The sequence below is a fragment of the Camellia sinensis genome, chromosome 11 (genome assembly GCF_055761805.1).
Source record: "Camellia sinensis isolate YWXY chromosome 11, ASM5576180v1, whole genome shotgun sequence".
Classification (NCBI taxonomy): domain Eukaryota; kingdom Viridiplantae; phylum Streptophyta; class Magnoliopsida; order Ericales; family Theaceae; genus Camellia; species Camellia sinensis.
The window spans coordinates 59,933,178-59,939,528 of record NC_138971.1 but is presented as its reverse complement, the minus strand read 5'-3'; the positions used below and the strand labels follow the sequence as shown (position 1 = coordinate 59,939,528).

Genomic DNA, 6,351 nt, shown 5'->3' with positions numbered 1-6,351 from the left:
CTTCAATGTATTTATCCAAGTGTCCTGCTGCTACCAATTCCTCCAAGTGTTGCCTCAATGGTGTGCAATTCTCAGTGCGGTGTCCCTTTTCTTTATGGAAGGTGCACCGTGATCTTTCGTCATAGTCCTTCTGAGCTTCTCCTAGCTTGGCTGGCCACTTGACGAAAGGCTCATCTCTTATTTCGCTCAGAATCCGATATATCGGTTTTTTGAACACCGTGGTTATGGCAGTGCGGATTCTCAACCATCTTTTATCCGGGTCTTCTCCGTTATCTCGTCTGCCACGTCCGTTTCTGTTCTGACGATCTACTGCATTGACCTTTGCTGGGGTTTTCTTTTCTGGTATTGCGGTCGCACCAGATTTTGCTTTGGCACGTGCGTCATCCTCTTCCACCCTGATGTGCTGATGCACTCTTTCCATCAGGGCTTCCATGGTGAGGGGTGGCGTCATGGTGATCGAGTCCCTTAGTTTGTTCCCGACTGGAAGGCCTCTTTTATACTGTGCAATGGCGAGATTGGTGGGGCAGTCCCCAATCTGATTGAATGTCTCCCAGTAGCGACTATTGTAAGATCTTAGGGTCTCTTTATTGCCCATGTCGATGGCGAGTAGCGGGTCGATCTCTACTGGGGTTTTGGTGTTTGTTCAGAACCTTGTTACGAAGGCCTCTGCCAATTGCGCCCAAGAGGCTATGCTGCCCTCTGGAAGTTTCTCGAACCAAGTCAAGCCTAGGTCGCCACGGCTAGATGGGAAGAGTATGCACATTAAGGCCTCGTTTCGCCTATATACAGCCATGACCTGGCGAAAGTGGCTCAAGTGTGAGTAGGGGTCCGTCTTCCCTTCATATGTAGTAAATTTGGGCTGAAGGAAGCCTGTTGGTAGGGGCGCGTTTTCAATCGCCGGAACGAACGGCGAAGTCTGTAGTCTTGCTAATGCTTTGTCCGTTGGTTCGTAGGCAGGGCGCGGTATTGGCATTCCAACCTCGACGCTTCCATGCGTTCGAGGAGCCAACCGCTGTAAGGCAGAAACTCTGTGCGGATCCCGTGCCCTGGCATCCTCCTTGCATCGTGCTTTTTTTTCGAGCACGGTTCGTAAGTTGGATGATCTGGGTAACTCCGTCTGTCTAGATCTGGTTTGGTGCGTATGTGAGGGCCAATACGTGATTCCTTCAGTGTATGATCTTTCAGATCTCGTCCTCTCAGACCTGGAGTGACGAGTTCTGAAAGACCAGGATTGAGTATCGCCTGTCCTGAGGCTTCTACTCTCTCTTTGCGAGGGTGTGGTATTCTTACTACAATTTTCTGAGTGGCGAGGGGGCGTCTTGTTTTTGCGCCCCTCTCCTGTCGCCACTTCTTTATTCTTCATTTGGCGCTTCAACGCCTCCATGTCGGCCGCCATCTTCCTTATCAATTCGTCTTGCCCCTTCACGCGATCTTCCAAAGCTTGAGGATCAATCCTCCGTCTTTGCCTGTCAGGACTTTGCGAGCGAGATTGACGGGGGCTGTGAGTCCGTCTTCCCCTAGTATCTCTCCTGGGGTTATGTCATTGGGGCTCCAAATCTGCCATGGAAGGGATAGAAGGCAATCCTTCACGCCTTGCTCCCCCATCTGGAGTTTGCCCGTCGATGGCGGAATGCGGCAATTCTTCAATATGCGCCATTGTTCGTAAAGAGGAGAAGCTTTTAGTCAAGAGGTTTTGTTCTGTCTGCACTTCCCACAGATGGCGCCAATTGTACGGGAAAGAAATAAACCTTCTCGTATAATCCTGTTGACCAAGTCTGCGCTCCTCCGTACATCGTCGCTTTATCACCTGAAAACACAAACGTGAGCTAGCCGGCGGGTGTGTGCCGGAAACCTCTCTGATGCCTAAGTTGGTAAACTTGACAAATAGACAAAAGCTCTATGTATTCAGAAAGCAAAGTTGTGTGTTACCTCTCCAAAGGTGATGTTTGTGAGCTTTTATAGATTTCGTGTGGCACAATCCTAGTAGGACTTCTACTCCTCCATGCAGAGTCCTCCTAGGATTCATACTCCTGTAGGATAATGCTTATCCTTCAACACCCCCCTCACTGCTTAAACTAAGTGAGATGGTTTTTACCATGGCCGAACCACAATATGACCGAAATAAAACTGGCTATGCTGAGCCACAGAGTAGGCTGAACTATCCTTAGTTCGGTTCTTCCTTTTACTCCTCCTTATCTCGGTTCTCTCATGTACAACCCATGGTATGTTTAGACCGAGCTTCCGAGTAGCAAGGTTATGACCGTTCTAACCACAATACGTTATAACCGAACTAACTCTGAGACCGGCCTAACTACAGGTTGCTTCCGGACCGAAGTAACTTTACACTTCTTCTGGGCCGGAGTAATCTTTTACCTCTCTTGGGCCGGAGTAATCTTACAGCCTTTTTACCCAGCCCTTCGTGCTTTGGGTCATAATGTCCATCGCATAGCTCGGCCTAATTTTCACCAAAATTACCCTCTCAATATATATATTCCATTATATAAAGCACACAATTCAGAACATGTTTTGAAGCTATGACATGCATTTTCTCATATCCAAATTAATCTTATGCAGAGAAATCTTGAATATGCATAACTGCGTTTGTGTTTTTGTTTGAGTTTGGAAGACCTTATAAAGGCTAGTACTTTCTTGAACCTGCTTCTATTGTTTCTCTTGCTCTGCTTCTTTATTTTAAAACAATATATATATTCTATCATATAAAGCACACAATTCAGAACATGTTTTGAAGCTATGTCACGCATTTTCTCATATCCAAATTAACCTTATGCAACTGCTTAGATGACGGTTACGGCCATCTTTTCTGTACATGCATCGCACTTGTGTAGCCTTCTAGTATGTATTTATAAATGAGGACATTGAGATGGATCCATATTGTCGATCCCAACTAATTGGGAGTAGACTTCATTGGTAGCTAGTCACCTTGAGTACTTTGTTGATCCATTCAGCTTTCTGGCCTGTGAGAAGGATGCACAGATTGAAGCAATTTTCAGTTTAATGCTTCCCTGTGGCTTATGGATATTTGATGTCTTTTTGTCTGCTATTATCTGTTGTGAAGTCTACAAAAACCCGGGAGTCCTACTTATTGACAATTACGGGCCCTACAAATTTGTACCTTTTACACCATGTTATTCGTTTGATTTCACTATTTAGCTGGTAACTGTCCTGCCTTCATCAGTCTGCAAATATCCTGTATGATTAATGTATGAATTTTCATTCTTCTTGACTGCTATTCTTCTTTTCTTGTTAGCATTTTATGTCTTTCAGAAGATAAAAATGCCCAACAATTGGCAACATGTGTACAGGAAGTTCTCTTTGGGAGATTGATACCCTCCGTCACCACTACCACCCACCTGTTTCAAGGTGCATGCTCTAACCGGATCATCTCTGCTTCCTCTCTTGAATGTGCATGCTTGTTTGCGTTCTTTAGAATAATGTGTACATTGAACATCTTGAGTTCATGTAAGAAGAATCCATCACTAAATCGAGTGATTCTCACGTCATCTTCTTCAACCGTAAGGGCAAGAGATGATTTCGACCCAAATGTGCCTTTGGATGAATCATCTTGGAGCTCTGTGAAAGACTCCAGGTTAATTATATTATCTTAATTATCCAATTAAAATTATTCCAACATTGCAATTTTACTATATAGGCCTGCTTCCATGTACTAGCAAAACAAATTATAATATCACACTACTTATTTGAAACTCATCACACCAGCCTCTTACCTGCAGCTGCATTAACTAATATATATTTATGTATATGGCCTTCATCTCATAATTGGTTTATTATATATGAAAGATTTGGTATACTTTATCTAAAACCCTAGCTGAGAGGACTGCATGGGAATTCTGCAAGTATAACAAGATCGATCTGGTGACCGTTCACCCCTTGCCATTTTTCTTCACTTTCCAAAGTTCAGTCAGTGGTGTTAAGTAACTGTTATCTTGTTACTTGTATTTGTAACCAAACTGGAGTTTGGAAGCACAATGACAGTACTATTTATAAACCCTTCACTAATTTACTTATTTGACTTACAGTTTGGTTGTGTTTGATCTTTCAAATAAATAAATAGGAAAGACTGAGAAATTTCATTGGCATGGAAGGATGGGATATGTGCACATTGATGATGTAGCACTCTGCCACATCCTTGTTTATGAGCATAAAAATGTGCATGGATGATACCTTTGTAGCTCAGTTGTTGTCGACAATAATGAGCTTGTTTCCATGTTGTCTCGATGCTATCCAACAGTACCCATTCCCAAGAGATTGGTATTGTTTTCTCAGTAGAGATTAATGTTATCAACATTAAACTGTTCTATTTTAGATTATTAGTTTGTAAAACCTTCCATTGCTCTTGTAATATTGATGTTCCAAGGTCCAAATCTTTTTTTTTTTTTTTTTTTAATTTATAATTTTGACGACATTTTTGAAGTGAAAACATGCATAATATTAAAATTTATGAAAGTTCGTAAGAAAATATTCAATTTTCGTGACAAGAGAGTATTTATTATCCTATGATCAAGGGAGGGGAGATTTATATATAGCAATTATGTATGGATTATATGTGTACATGGAATAGTGATTGATGAACTGATGATTTTTACATGTGGCCTATATTTCAAGTTCGAGGCACTTGATAGGCCATATTATAAGTTGAACACTTCTAAGTTGAGAAGTTTGAGATTCAAGTTCAAGTGTATCGAAGAGATGTTCGATGATTGCATTGCGTCTTTAATGGCGCAAGGACATCTTTGTTTAGCCTAGTCTAGCTACACCTACTAGCAACATCCTACAATATTTTGAATATGAATTTTTTCTTGCTCTGACATCTATTGAATTTTTTTAGTTTACTTCTTGTAGTTCACACCTTCCTTCTTGTAGTTCCTACAAATTCATGCTATAAATGGAATGCACGGTGAACAAAAAGAAATTGTGCTGTAGAAATTGAAATTTGTGAACTGTCTAATATGAATTCACATATTAATGTCAATTTTGTTGTTATTTTTTGTCCCTACGTGTACTCTCTACCGAGCTATGTAAATCTCTATACATGTTTTTTTGGTGTATGGATGTGTTTAATATTTTCACCTAAATTTTCAAATTTAGAGATGTTAAATTTATTTGAAAGTTTGTGGTAATTTAGTATTTCAAAATTTGATGTCTTTAAAAAAAATTCTTGAAATATTAAATTTATTATTTTATTATATTTTATTTGACATACACTACAGAGATTAACAAATTAAACAAATTTTATTTACTCATTGATTTAATACCCTATCATATTTATCAAAGAGAGTCCTAATTTTAAAATTACATAAATTATTAAGATTTAAAATAAATAAATAAATTTTAATAATCTATATAGAACTTTTGGTTTCATTTTGTTATTATGATACCCACATACCATTACCAAAATAATCTCCATCATGATTGGTTGGTTAAGGATTTATGGCCTTAATTAACATGGTTAATATTAAGGAGAAATTTACAATGTGCACTCTTTCAAATGGTGCACATTGTAAAACAGTTATGATTTTTTATGATGAATGTTATGATTGTTTGGAATGTATGTTATGATATTTTGTAGTAAATTTATAAATAGTGAATTTATGATGCGCACCTTAAAGTTAAGAACGATATTGTCACGACATTTTGTGATTTTTGTCATGACACTTTGAGATTTTGTTATGACATTTTTCAATGAAAAAAAGTTATGATATTTATAGTGAAAAAATTATGATATTTTGGGTTTAAGTTATGAAATTTTGTGAAAAAATTATGAAAAGCATATCACATGCACGGGTGCACATTGTAACCTCTCTTTAATATTAATAGTGAAGAATTATCAATATATAGAACTAGCGTAAAACCCGTGCTATGCATGCAGGGGCAAGTAACAAAATGTGATAAATAATACTAAACATGTTAAAAATGAACTAAATACTATAATATTAATTTAGATGAGTATTTAAATAATAGATTTGAGTGATTTCACTATATTTATATAAATACGCAGGACTAATTAATTTTTTTGAAATACACTCGATCGAATAAACTCAATTGAAAAGGAAGAGTAAGAGTGAGATTCTATAAATATAAGATAAAGATAAAAAAAATTAAGTTTGAATTTGAAGATAAAAAAATTACGACCCCACCCATTATACAAATTTAAAATACTCAAAACTTCTAAAATTATGCTACACCATCTGTTAGTATACTGATTGATATACCAATGGCGCATATAGTATTATTCATTATTTTTTTCTTAATTGGAACACTCTTTCCTTGTTTGATGGTAAGGAATGAATGATTTTAGAAATAAAGAATGCA

At 38.1% G+C, this 6,351-nt stretch overlaps 1 pseudogene; it reads left to right on the top strand.

Annotated features, from left to right (window-relative positions):
- Nucleotides 1–1,622: 1,622 nt before the first annotated feature.
- On the top strand, nt 1,623–4,785 carry LOC114309101 (tetraketide alpha-pyrone reductase 1-like; annotated as a pseudogene).
- The last annotated feature ends 1,566 nt before the right edge of the window (nt 4,786–6,351 follow it).